The 14,755-nt window shown below is 46.4% G+C and overlaps 1 protein-coding gene and 1 long non-coding RNA gene across 4 annotated transcripts in view; one reads left to right on the top strand and one right to left on the bottom strand.

Annotated features, from left to right (window-relative positions):
- Positions 1-14,755, bottom strand: part of LOC116308947 (uncharacterized) — a 60,319-nt gene that overhangs the window by 40,979 nt on the left and 4,585 nt on the right. The window lies entirely within an intron of this gene.
- The window catches only part of LOC116293686 (uncharacterized), a 62,836-nt gene that overhangs the window by 36,422 nt on the left and 11,659 nt on the right, over positions 1-14,755 (top strand). The window lies entirely within an intron of this gene.

Here is a 14,755-nt window from a genome sequence, read left to right on the forward strand (position 1 = left end):
ATAAACTGATAATCAGCATTGTACAGGTAAAAGCAGGTATAGTATAAATTCAATTAAAAAACCTTTAAATTTGGGACAATTTTTTGATTCGTGACTAGTGAAAGTAGAGAATAATATTTCAGCAAGGCTACCATCACGCACGAGTTTAGATAATTGTATTTATTGTATTCACAAGTAAACTTTCTAGCTCCACCCATTAGCATTTGTACCTGTGGTACGCCCCACACAGTTTTTACCCCTCTGCTCAGTTATTTTAAGATTATTCTTTAGAGTCTTATGATAGAAATATTCCTTGTAATCTTTTCCATAAATTTACGAAATATTCATGTTTTAGTTTTAGTTTCAGCTACTCTTAACTCCTAGATTTTCACTCGTAATGCTCGTCATTACAATATCGCACTTAGGAATTTACTTATTCTTTTAGCCAATCATGATTAGACGATCATATCATATTAACTAGAGATTGACACCTAACGTAGAAACATTATAAATACAGCTCATGTAATCAGTTCAGCAGAGAGTATAATAAATATCTCGAAGCTTATAACGAGAGCGGTCGTCCCGTAACGCATGTAGTAGTATAGGGAATGGGGGTTCCAGTGCAATCTCAACACGGGCAAGATCCGTATCAAAAATCCACCTACGGACGACCCCCACTCCAAGTGTGGTTGAGGGCAACAGCGCACTTAAATATGTTAGTCTATATATGGAGTGCGAAGAATGTAAGAGAACTTTTAAGAAAGAAGCGGATTTGAAAAAGCATTTGAAAATGAAGACGAAGTGTATGAGCAGTTATGATTGTGGATGTGGTAAGAAGTTTGAGACTAAGGTTAAATTGTTTTGGCATTGTCAGGACTGTGAGTACGACTACGACGACCTAAAAAGTGCTTGGTATTAGGTATAAAATATTTCCTATTATATAGATGGAATCCCAAAGCAACTTCAGCACGGTGTCAATACCCGGTAACGGTGAGATTGACGTTAGACAGTTTTGGCGTCAGTCAGAAAGGAAGGTTAAAAGGACTCTCCGAAAAGGTATAGAAGAATTAGGAGCCCTGAAAGCGAGCATAATGGTAGAAGTAAGTTTGTCAAAAGACGAGGTAATGACGACAGCAATGTTGCGATCAAAGTCGTTAGTGATATTAGAATCCACGAATCTGGATAGGTCACTCAGTGAAGCCTTAGAAGCAATAATGGAGTCGCTGTCTAACTACACGAAAGAAGGATCGGGTTGGACAGTAGAGGAGGTTGAAGGAATAGAGATAAGTATGGCCAGGTACGTACCCATACGAGGGGGGAGTTACGTACCGCTACCAACGTGGGTAGAAAGGAAGAAGGCTATTGTAAACGTGAAGAATGAAGACAATCGATGCTTTATGTGGGCAATCAGGTCTGCACTGTATCCAGCAGAGAAGGATCCCTGTAGGACAAGTAAGTATCCCACAGATGATTTAGAGTGGGATGGTGTGGAATTTCCCATGCAGTTGATAGACATCCCCATATTTGAGGAAATAAACGATCTAGCAATTAACGTTTACGGAGTCAGAGAGCAGACGATAGTACCGTTAGTTCTGTCAAAAAGTAAAGGAGAGCGCGTACATTTATTCTACCACGGCGGACACTACTCATGGGTTAAACACCTTAGCAGACTATTCTACAGACATACTAAGCACAAAGGCAAAAAGTACTTCTGCGACTGCTGCTTGCTGTCATTTACATCCTTAAATACCCTAAAGAAACACGATGAGATCTGCCGCGGAGTCGAAGAAGTGGCGCAACGGATCCAGATACCCACCAACAAAGAGCTTTCATACGCAGACCATCAAAAGCAGATGCAAGTGCCTTACGTGATATATGCAGACTTCGAAGCGTTGATAACTAAGGAAGAGCAGAAACGTGGTGCCACGAATAAGGTAGGATTACACGAGATCTGCTCCTTTGGTTACATAGTAGTCAAATCAGACGGTAAAGCAAACCCTCCTGTGATTTACCGAGGTAAGAACGCAGCTAATGAGTTTCTAGAAGCATTGCGAGAAGAGGAGGGGGAGATTAGAGAACAATTAAGACGTCCAAAGAAGATGGAATTTACCAAAGAGAACCAGGAGGCTTTTAACAAGGCAAAAAAATGCCACATTTGCCAACATACGCTTCTTCAGTTTGGAAGACGAGCCAAGAAAGCGTGGGATGAAGATGGAAAGTATCTAGGAGAAGCTCATTTTAAATGCGGGAAGTATGCTAAGAAAGGTGAGAAGCCGGGAAAGCCCTCCACGCACTGCATTCACTGCCACAAAGCATTTGTTGAGGATTTCTATGTGGATAAGGTTAGGGATCACTGCCACATCACGGGTAAATACAGAGGAGCGGCTCATTGGAAATGCAATATAAACTTCAAAGTAAATCCAGACATGGAGATTCCGGTGTTCTTTCACAACCTACGCGGTTACGACTCCCATTTGCTACTACAAGGAACAGACGGCTCCGACGTCAAATGCATACCCAACAACAAAGAGCGCTACATGTCCGTAACTGTGGGTAAGCTAAAGTTCTTAGATTCGCAGCAGTTTATGGCGGGCTCCTTAGCAAACCTCGTAAAGTATAACACCAACTTTCCCATTTCCAGTCAATATGGCGCGGAAAGGAAAGGAGTCTACCCATACGAATACATGGATTCCTGGGATCGATTCAAAGAGTCCCTACCACCCAAAGATCGCTTCTACAGCACCCTAAACGAGTCCGGCATAAAGGATGAGGAGTACCAGCATGCGTTAGACGTGTGGGAAAAGCACTCCTGTGAGAACATGGGGGACTACCACGACATCTACCTAAGGTCTGACGTAGTGCATCTTGCAGATGTTTTCCAAAGCTTCAGAAAGATGGCTATGGAATATTACGGATTGGATCCCGCTAATTTCTACACGGCTCCTGGGCTCAGCTGGAGTGCTTTGTTAAAGAAGACAAATGCGCAGTTGGATCTCCTAACGGAGTACGACATGTATCGGTTTATGGAAGACGGTATTCGTGGCGGCGTATGCGGAGCCAGCCGACGTTACGCCCGCGCAAACAACCCCTTAGTAGAGCACGACCCAGAGAAACCAACCACATACATTTACTACCTGGATGCGAATAACCTTTATGGTTGGGCAATGTCACAGTACCTACCTGTGAGAGACTTCGAATGGGATCCAGTGAAGCCGATAGACTTCTACATGCAGGTAGGAAAGGAGGAAGACAAGGGTTACGTCTTAGAAGTGGATCTGGAGTACCCAGAGCGCCTGCACGACGAACACAATGAGTTCCCCTTAGCACCAGAAGCGATAGAGATACCATTTAAGCAGCTAAGTCCGCTGCAAAAGCAAATGTGCCCTGGTTACAAACCGTACAGGAAACTAACTATGAACCTGATGGATAAGAAGAAGTATGTGGTACATTACCGCAACCTGCAGTTGTACGTGGGACACGGAATGCGCGTAGAGAAGATCCACAGAGTCCTAAAATTCACGCAGGAACCCTGGATGCGCCCCTACATTGACTTTAACACGCAAAAGCGTACCGCAGCGAAAAATGACTTCGAGAAAAACCTCTTCAAACTGATGAACAACAGCGTGTTCGGAAAGACAATGGAGAACATCCGCAAGCGCGTAAGCGTAAAAATAGTCAGCACCAAAGAGGAAGCAGAAGCATACGTGTCACAGCCAGGCTTCGTTAGATACGTAGAAATGCTGAACTTCTACGTGATTCACATGAAAAGGGCAAACCTCTTACTAAACAAGCCCGTTTACACAGGCTTTATGGTGCTGGATCTATCGAAGCTGCTTATGTACGAGTTCTACTACGATAAGCTTAAGCCAAAGTACGGAGACCGCTGTCGCCTCCTGTACACAGACACCGACTCCCTAATTCTAGAAGTGCAAACGGAAGACGTTTACAAAGACTGCCTCCCCGACATAGACGAGTACGACACCAGCGGTTACCCGAAGGAGCACTTCCTTTACTCTGCGAAGAATAAGAAGGTAATTGGGAAGATGAAAGACGAAATGTTAGGAAAACCCATAGTAGAGTACGTGGGTCTGAAACCAAAGATGTACAGCGTGCTAAAGTTAGACGGCGTAGAAAAGAAAGCTAAAGGCGTAAAAAAGTACGTGGTTAAGAAGGACATTACGCACGAGTCCTACCTCAACGTATTACGAACACGCAAGGAACAGCGGCATAAGATGAACAGCCTGCGCAGCTATGGTCATCAGATACATAACGTCACGCAGGAGAAGGTGTCACTGTCTGCATTTGACGGTAAGCGATGGATGTGTGATGACGGAGTGCATACGATAGCATTCGGACATCACACGATAAGCAGTTCTTCCATGACGAACCCACGTGTGGGGCCATCGTGAAGATAATACAAGATGGGCTGACCCTTCTTAGCTATTACGCTTCGGATCTGGTAAGTTTCCAAAGACCAATTAGGATCCGTAGCTCTTTTGGATCCTCCTTCTAATTCACCCGGTCCGTAGAGATATCGGACTGTGACATTACCTAATTTTTTTTCATGGGGGAAGACCGCCCTCGAACTTCTGACGTAGGACTTATGTTCCACGTGTTTCTCTTTTATGGCATCCTTGGGTTTCATTCCCGTAGCCCTGGCCGCCTCGTTGTTCAAAGCCGCGACGACCTGGGGGAGCCTCTGGGTCCATTCCCTGTTGCGTTTGGAGGGATCTTCCAGCTCTTTCCAATACTGGTATCCAAAGAGACGCTCTGCCAGGGTCTTATTAAATCTTTCGACGATGCTCTGACCCCTGTGGGACTCAGCTTCGGCTCTCCTAATCTTGGTGTCGTGGTCTTTCAGGGTCTTAGTAACCACGCCCATGAACTCCGTCCCCGCATCCACTTGCAGCAGCTTAGGCCATTTCAAGACGCGCTTATAAATCCTACCTAGGGCTTCTGCGACTTCCCCAGAATCCTTGCTGGTTATGGGTTCGGCGTCCTTGTATCTGCTTGCGATATCGACTACGGTCAAAGCGTATCTATAGGTCTTTCTTCTCACCTTGTTGTGCGGTAAGAAAAGCAAATCTGCCTGATGAACTTCATTAGGGGCATTTACGGTGAAGCTGGGCATGGGAATGTACTTGGGCACGGGAAGATAAACCTGCCAGAGGGTTTGTTTTCTTAACCAGTTCTTAACCGTTTCATCTGATACCCTGGCCGCGGTCGCGAGTTTCTTGATGGCCGACGCTCCTTTCCAATAGCCTTCAGGCCCATAGTAAATCCTCTTGAGTTTGTCCTCTACGCGACCCATTATATGAATTCCAAAACGAGATTGATCTTTCGCCCGTTGAAATCCACCGTCTTTCCGTCCACTTTAATGGTGATGTTTATGCTTTCTACCAAATTAGACAAGTCATAACTCAAAGAAATGGGAGTGTATTCTTCTGAGTCAAATGGATTACCTTTGGGCAGAAACTTGGACATAAGAGAAGACTTTTCTCCATTGTTGTAACTATGGACTAAATCGCAATAGACTTCGTAAGAGGATGCGACTTTCCATTTCACAGGTATGGCTGTGTTGGTAATCGTCTTGCCTGAAGCACATAATAAAGATCCCAATGGGTCAGACTTTCCAAAAGTCATTGAATAATTTGACATATTATGTTTGAGGGTCATTTCGTGCGGCAATCCTGTGGTGAGAGTATAACCGTGTTTTGCTAATTCCTTGGCCAGTGTGATTGGTGTGTAATGTCCATCGGGCAGCAATACGGCTTGATAGTTAGATCCTCCTGTATGCTCAGTGACTATGCGCCTAATCAGGTTATACCAAGAATTGTACAAAGAGCAACTTATGAGCCTAACCTTATGGGCTTTGATGGGGGGATTCAGATAAGTGGTAAAGTCATTCTTGTCGCTTTCCAAAAAGACGATCATATATTTCAGGAAACACAGTTTCCTTCGTTAGAGCAGATACGCCAAAGCTACGCCTCCTGCCAGCCCTGCGATTCCTACGAAGACCAGCTCACTATCTTTTTGTTTCTTAGAAGGCTGGTAGTAATTCTTGAACTGGGGCTTTCTCAACCCCGTCAATGCCGCGGGGTGTGCTTGCGCATAAAGTTTAAAGGCGTAGTCTGTGTTTTCAAAGTTCTTATCCGCCTGCATCTTGTCTTGGTAGTTCTTATCCAACCAATCCCTGTAAGCTTGTCTTTTTTCATTCCAAGCTGCCACGTCCCTTTGATATTTCTCCAGCGCTAAATCATGCCTCTTCCTTTCGGCGGCTAAATCTCCGCTTTTGTCGCCTCTGACTAATCTATCCAAATACTGACCACCATAATTAGCTCCAGTGAATGCTAAAGCTGCAATAACTCCGCCTGCGATTAAACTAGCCATTTATATTAGACGCAAGCAAAGCTTACGTCGTCGGCAGGTACTTTTCCTTCCGTAGGTAATCCTTTACCATGATAGCCCCGCCTACGGCAGCGGTCATCTTAGCAAAATTAGCGAAGCTCTTGCTTGGGTCTTCAGTAAAGTCTTCTTTGAGCACTTTCTTACCTACCCAACCAATACCCGCAACGATGGAAGTAATAATAGCTGCTTCTTCAACAGTTTTCAATAACGCGGTTGACATTATATTACAAAGCGAGAAGGTTATTACTCCATTTCAGGGATTTTGCTCCTTCTCACGGGCGGCTCCGTAGGCGTGTAATGCGCTGGCTCCAATTTCGCCCCTGGCTTTGCTGCCCGCCATTGTAAGTAGAGGCTACCTGCTGCTATAGCAACTCCTAACGCGCCGATGACGTACCCAGGATTAATGAAGGATTCCTCTTCTCTTTCCTCCACCTTTTCTTCTTTTTTGGCTTTGTTCTTCCTATTCATCTCCGCGAGCTTCTTTCCCGCGGCAACTCTGCCTGGGGATTTAGCCTTGGTGATTCGTTGCTCCTCTTGGGGCTGCTCTACCTTCGACTCTGGTTCACTCATTTATATCTAAGGACTTGAAGGACTTGATAAGTACTTGACTAAGTACTTAAGGACGACTTGGAAATAACCTGGGCGCGACCTGACCAAGTACTTAGGGATGACTTAACTAAGTACTTGAGGCGACTTGATCAGGTACCTCAGCAAGTGCTGCCTGGAAGACCTTTTCGACTTCTCTGTCCTTCTTGAAGTCCTTCCAAGAGGCACCAAAGGTGCCCGCAAGTTCCTTCAAGTCAACGTGCTGAGCCACGTGCAAAGCCGCAGAGGCGACTGCCATTAACTTACCGCACTTCAAAGACAACCAGCCGCAGGTTATCTTAAGTTCTTGGGCGATGACATAGTCCTCGCTTATGTCCTTCCGCAGTTGCTCCACGTCGTCTATGGGCAGCGCAAGTCCAAGCAATTTAGTCGCAAGTCGAATAGCTGAGTCTGCTACGGCGTCCGTGGTCTTACTTGCAAGGGCGGCCTCGTATCTCTTATGGAACTTTTTAACTTCCTCTTCCGACAGCTTATTAACTTGCTCATGGGTAAGTTCCTTGCCTATCATTTCTTTGCACTTCCCAGATGACACAAGGATGTTGAGTTGTTCCTTAAGGTTACTTTCGTCTAACTGCGCGGGGACTTCATCTAAGAGCTGCTCAATGTCCATATACATTAGGAATCAAAGACTTTAAAGATCGCAGATCTTTATGGAATACGGAAACCTCAAAGAGAAGATCATCTTGGAATGTTGGTGCGTTTTTAAATGCCGCATGTATTCATGCAACTGTTCCTTGCTTATCTCACCGCCGTAGTCGCTTAAGATGGTTTCCAGGTCAGACTTACTTGGAGTATAAAATACTACGAGAGAGCCTATGTTTTCCCTGAAGGGCTTAGAGACGCTGGTAAGCTGCTGCGAGAGCAACCAAACGCTGATATTGTCGTGTCTACCGCTGAAGGCGAGCTTCACTAATTCGGAGGTGCGTCTTTTTACGTCGTCCCCGCAGGCGATGTCATCCAGTATGAGTAAAGTCTGTGTATCTTTAGGGAATTGCTTGTGCCAGAACTTAAGATGGCTGGATAACTCGTTAGGGTCTAAGATATCTACGAAGAAGTCGTCATCTTTCACTCCTATGCCCGTCCAGGTGCGGTTATTCACGTAGGTGGGACAAAGTAGCACGATATAGTCGAAGCGGTATCTAAAGGGTCCTAATAGCTGCTCCACGACGAACTGGGTCTTTCCGCAGCCGGTGGGTCCTACTATCAGAGCATTGCAGGGAATATGGTTCGGATCCATTATATATACGATGGACCCAGTGGAAGCAGTAAGAAGGATTGCCGGCGACGCAAAGGATAAAAGAGACACCATAGAAATGCAAAGGGAGGAGATCGATCGGCTGAAAGAGCGCGTGCAGGAATTGTACGATGAAATGTGCGGTCTGAAGCGTGCGGAAAGGTTTGGTGCGTTTTTGACGATGGCCGGTTGGGCGAAGGAAAGCGTGCAGGACTTTATTAAGTATCCCTTATAAGGGTTAATAAATTCTTATTATATAATGAAGTGTAAGGATTGCGACAGGGAGTTCAGTAGCAAACAGGCTTTGCAGTATCACCAAAAAAAGAAGGTATGTTTTAAAGAGGTGGATAACGTCACCACCTGTGGCACTTGCAGCCGGCAGTTTAGCAGTAAACAGGCGCTGCGATATCACGTGGAAGGAAGGGTGTGTTTGAAGTCTAAGGAAAGACGCTGTGCTGATTGCAATCGGCTCTTTAGCACGCCCCAAATGTTGCAATACCACCAAGAAAATAGGGTGTGTTTAAAGGATGTGTGTGCGCGCTGTGGGGAGCTCTTAACCGACGCATGGCATCAACATAGATGTCGTGGTAATTATGATTTGGATGTCGTATGCGAGGAGCATGGTGATATCGCTGCGAGATGTTGCCCAGCGGAAACCATAAGGAAGTTAACTCTTCGTAAGAAAGAAATAGACCAACGCTTTACGGAGTTCGACCGCGCCGAAGGTACGCGCTGGGAGAACGCAGAGTATTGGAGTGCGCCCTGTGACGCGTGTGGCGGCTTAAGGAAAGGAGATGATCATATCTGGCAGTGTTTGTGCCCGCAGCATCGTCCACGTGGTTTTAAGGAGTACTTGGATCGTTTTGATGATTGGCATGCTCAGAACATGGAGGTAAGGAAAGCCCGTAAGGATTAGTAAAGCAGGGTTTGCGCAAAGAGTCTCAAAATGCACTCTTATATTTATTAATATTCTTTGATTGTTTATTAAGAAGAAAAGAAGAAACATTAATAAATATAAGGACCCCTTTTGTAGAAGGTATGCAGAACTCAATAAGAAAAGAAGAAACATTAATAAATATAAGGACCCCCTTTTAAAGGTATATGCTAGCCTACGTAGCCGCCTTTCTGGGAGGCATTCTAATTACCCTTTCAATATATGGACTGTATTACTTGCGAACTACCTGCCGACTGCATTACCCCTCGTAAGCCGCCGCGTAAAAAATACACCTGCCTTCATTGCGACAGGGTATTCTCCGAAGGATCCTTTGTGGGGCATTGGTGCTCCGCGGATCCTAAAGCGCAGCGGGCGCTTAACTACAAAGAGGAGATGGAGTGACTCTTCTTTCAATGTCAAACTTCCATCGGCCATTTACCTTACCATAGCTGCGTAAGTGGGTGAATTCCTCGCCCTGAATTACGTACCGCACGCAATCCGGCGCCCAAAGGGAATATTCCTTGCCTTCTAAGTCTTTGAGGACTAACCGTAAACGGTCGATGTCTTCGAAGACGACGTAATTTTTTATTTCGTATGCTTTACCGCAAATCAGGTCACGCCAGTGTATTTGGTTGACGATCATTATATCTATGAAATATTCTTAAATGCGTTGCCCTTGTCTCCGTAGTCTTGAAGCGTTTGCAGCACCACCGACAGGGAATACGGATGCCTTCCGCGTAGTTGCTAAGGGCACGACAGATGACGTCATAATCGTTGCTAACCATGGTCAGGTAACCATTCGCGTCATACTGCGAAATTATCTTGCGTTGGTCTGCGGAGAGTATGCCATTTCCTTTCGGCGTCTTTAATTCGATGCAAAGCCCTTCATACCTTAAATGCGCGTTCAGTATTAAGAGGTCGGGTTGACCCCTTTGATAACCCTTCTGCCAGCATTTTATGCGTTTGCTGTCAGAATCCTGCAATTCCCCTAAGCCGGGCGCTATGAGCATCTGTGGGTAGAAGCGGCGTATGTAGTCCACGACTTTCTTATGCAGGTCAAACTCATTTTCCATTTTGAAGACTAACTTGTTAGGACTATCGAACCGCCTTTCTATTTCATACTTACCTGTCTTTCTCAATGCGGGAAGAACGTCCTCGAGGACCCAAATCCTGGAATGTCTCTGCCGTTGGCATCTTAGAGCTAAATATTAGTTGATACATACCCACAGATTCGGGTTACGTACAGGGAATTAGGCTGTGAATACGAGGGGAGGCGATTTCACCTCCAGCTCTAAGTTCGCTAAGCTTTACCTTATACTTTTCACGAACATGCACCCTAATTGCATCTTTTGGGCGTTCGATACCCCAACGCCAGCGCCACTTCCTTTGCTTTGAAGTATAGTTTATCGCCTTGCACTATGCATTGCAGTTTGGTTTCGTTGTTTTCGAATACGCGAAGCATTATATACCAACGATATTTTTTTATCAATAGGCAACGCTCTTTAGCTGATTCATTTCTACGCTCAGTTGCGGCGTCAGACACGACGAAGACGTAGCAGTTATCATATCGCCGTCGCCCGCACTGGCGTTCTTGGTGCGCTTGATCTCCAATGTTTCTACATCCTGCGTATTTACTAGACGCAAACCTGCCCATGTAGGTCTTCGTCGTTAATGTGCGCATATCAATCACAGCGAAGGTACTTATCATTAAAGAATTCCTCAGGGCTAATTTGGTCGCCAAACTTGCGCATGGCTCTCTGTACACGTCTGCGGGCTTTATCCCCTGGGAGTAGACCTTGTTTGGAACGCGTTTATGTTGACCCCTACGTTGTAATGTTAGGGTTGTTGAAAGGCTCGGAGTTGCGCTTGCCGGCTTCGTAGGGTTTGGCAAACACCAACATTAACCCCGTGAGACTTCTTCGGGGAGGTTGATGCTTTGGTTGATAACCTCATCCGTCTTATCCAGGAGCTGAAACGTCTTATACATCACCTACGTGGTCGTAAAGATGCTTCCCGGAGCTGTATTCCATGCCAGCGCCTACGGGCCAGCCTCTTCGATGACACCGCTTCGTGAAGTGTAGCTCTAAGTTGGTAAAGAGTATGGGTCGTTGTGTGGTGAGGTGCGAGTGGAAGACACCAAATGATGGTTATAGCATCTGCTAAAGTTACTTAAAACTGCAGCTTTTTGGCTGTAGCTGTCTGGAGGGTGACATTACACAACGTGATTCGTTCAATCCCTTCAAGGTCCAGGGTATGACAATAACTTGTTGCCATAGGCGACGAGTCCTTATTTCGACTTTGGTAATGCCACTGCACGGTTTCTCCGCTGCCGTCAGTAGGTTGCGTTTTGGCGTAGGTGTGCGGACCTTACGTAGACTGACATACCACCAATTCCTATGTTCTTATCTTTGCGCGCGGTCGGTCAAAACTGTCAAACCATAAGGTCTTGTTGTACGATGGCTGTTACCAATTCGTACCTATTTAAGTCCAGCAAGGATTCCCCTGCGAACTTTACGCGCATTCTTAGAAACAATGTTGCGGCCCCGTTGTTAACGATTAACCTTTCGTCTGTGGGGCTTGACTGCACCGCTAGGTCAAACCTAAAGCCAAGGTACCCCGGAAACCAATACTAGGTTATCCGTTAGGCGGGGCACGCCTACGTACAGCGTTCTCCACGGTCTTTGCGCTAGAAGGTGTGAATGTAACCCCGGTGAGATGAAAGGTGCGTTTGCTTTTAGTCCGCAACCTGCTAGGTAATACGTTGGGATTTAACTTGAGTTATCATATCTAATGGAATAGTAGAAGGAACGGATCCAGACTTTGACCCCACCACTGAGGAAGGTCAGGCTGACATTAACGACGGTGACGAAGAACCGCTGCTTCCCACCCCAACAAGTCGACACGATTCCACCTAAGGATAGAATTGCAAAGGCCCTAAGGAACATCCCAAGCACGCGAGTACCAACGTTTCCGACGATGAGCACATAGCGCTTCCAAAACCCGGGCATGAGGCGAGCCGGGGAAGCACGCAGAGGGGGAAAATCCCGTAGAGTGGGCAGCGCGGGAGCTTAGCGCTGACGCAGCAGGACAACTTGGAGGGGAGACCGTTAAAGCCACCAGGAAAAGGGAAATAAACGTCCTCATAAGCGTCCAGAGTTAAGATTCCCGACAAAGGACCGCTGGACCCAAAAAACACCGCAAAAAACCTCTTTGGTGGGAAGGGCAACGTTAGGGGTGAGTCTGAGATTAAGAGGCTTTCAGCGTTGCTACTAGAAAGCTGTTAGAAAGGGTGGAGACAACTATAACCGGAGGACCCAACGCGGAAAAAAGCGAACGTGCGCGGAACTTGCAAAGGGAGTTAAGAGAAAAACGATGTAGAATAGCAAGCAGGTCTTACTTGCTGATGCTGAAAAAGAAGTCCGCCCATCAGATTGAAAGAATTAAAAGGACATAGGAAAGATCAAGGGATGTCAGGCCATGCGCGGCAGGAATAGGACAAAAGCACGGGAGGACCTTGGAGAGAAGCCCAAAGAATCTGGCGCCTCAGTGGAAGCACTGCGGGCAAGTGGGAAGAACGAGAGGAGGAATCAATGAAGCAAACAAACCGGCTTGCCGACGCCCATAGGAGGGACGCGAATTTTAAAAAAGGAAATAGCGGAGTGCGTCGACATCAAAGAGACCCAAACTGCGACGTGAAGAAATCAAATGCAAAGGCTTTAAATCGCCCCTGCAAGAGTTAGGACTTCATTAAAAGACCGATTACGATAACCTGGCAACCACCATAAGCCGGCTCTTTAGTGAACGGCGGCCGGTTAATGGACTGAAATCATACTAAGGAAAGACACAAATCGGCGAAACGAGTCAGGCATCGACGACCTCGGAGGGGCAAATAGAGCGCCAGCAAGACGTTGACTCGAGGACGCAGAAAAAGCTGTACCGAAGAGGAGAAGGAGAAGCAGCTCAAAGGGAAAGTAGAAAACCCTTAGGAAGAGTCGCCGGGAATTACAGGCGCAAAAGGACAAACGCTGGGAAGAAGGAGCTGGGCTTACCACCAAGGAAAGGTAAGAAGAAGGAGCCCTTTTTGAAGTATGTCGTTCCACAACTGCATTTGCGGTGCTATTAGTACCGTAGTAGGAGGTGATTCCTATCACGCTTAGGCTACAGGCGCGGCGTAAAGAAATATCGGCAATGGGCTGACGGACTTGACAAAGATGGCAGCCGGTCTTCCTGGGCGGTGGGTTCCGGTTGTTCCTTGGCGCTTAGGGCCGGCGGAGAGACGATCAAGTTTGTGGGGGAATACCATTTAGTATTAGTCGTAGCTATTGGCGTGGTACTCCGGCAAGAAGATTCGGGTTGATTCTGTCCTTGTGTATTACTGGCGGCTTATGTCGTCGGGCAGCCCGAGGCGTCCTCGACTGGGGCTGGGATAAGTTACAATAGAGTATTGCACCGCTTGATACTGCGGAAAACTAGCGGTATTTGGCTAGTCATAGTAGAAATAGAAATGGTCTTTGATTGAAAGTAGAATCGCTTTGGCGCAGTGATTGTTGAACAAACAGAGTTTATCTTAAACTTCGACAATGAAAGCGTAGATGGTCAGGTGATGCGTCAGTATGACTGAAGCATTTGCGGTGCCATTGCAATTAGCCTACATGTGAAAGGTATCTGTTACTCTATAGTCTAGACTAGTTGGCCGGTTCAATATGAAAACGGAGCTGACACGGTGACTAGTATGTTTCTAGGTGTTCTGTGATTGTAATAATGGCATATTATTGTCATCTATTCCTCTAATCCAATTACATATTCTCGATTACGCTAATACAAAAGAATTGGGCACAATAAGTCACCATCCCCAGACCAACCAACTTCACCACCACATTCCGTTGTCACCACACCAGTGAGCAATTTACGCAAGAGCCCGTATCTCCTCACCAGAAAAGAAGCGAATTGATACCTCCTTAGGTGTCCGGGTTAATATATACCAGCAAATAAAGTGCTTCTAGAGACTAATTACGTAAGAGTGCACCAATGAGATTGCGTGGTTACTATTTTCATATTCTGATTTTCTATGCTATTTATGCCCCCAAACGTCTCCCGGTGTGTTCAATATTATCGTTAGCATTTCTTGCAAAGGCTTTTGTAAAAAAAACCCCCCCTTTCCCATGGAAACTCGGCGACTCATGTGAAAGTCAAAACGAACTGGCCATTGTTCGGCGCTGGCTGGGTTGGGCTCTACGGGAGAATTGCGGCAGGCTCCCTGTTGTTTGTCTTATTGCTCTAGCTGCAGTCATGCGCATTCTCATCAAGGAACCCGTAAAGCCCACGTTGGTTTTCCCATGGCTGCTCGTGCCAATGCAAATGCTGCACCCAGTATTATCAAGCTTCTTATCCCGGAGTAGTTCACGTCACAGCCCTTGCCCGTGACCTCAACCCAAGATGCTGGGTGTCTTTTTTCGCGCCTGCGTTCAAGTCGTCTAATCCCCCATCTACTCCCCAGCTACGTCCGGGGGTTGTTCCTCGACACTCTGAAGTACGCTAAAGCCACGCGGTGGCACAGGCGAGACAAGCGCCCCGGCATTTGCCCGTCTTCGTCC

The sequence above is a fragment of the Actinia tenebrosa genome, unplaced genomic scaffold, assembly GCF_029948245.1.
Source record: "Actinia tenebrosa isolate PJP-AT-01 unplaced genomic scaffold, QUT_ActTen_1.0 PGA_scaffold9__36_contigs__length_13948895, whole genome shotgun sequence".
Lineage (NCBI taxonomy): Eukaryota > Metazoa > Cnidaria > Anthozoa > Actiniaria > Actiniidae > Actinia > Actinia tenebrosa.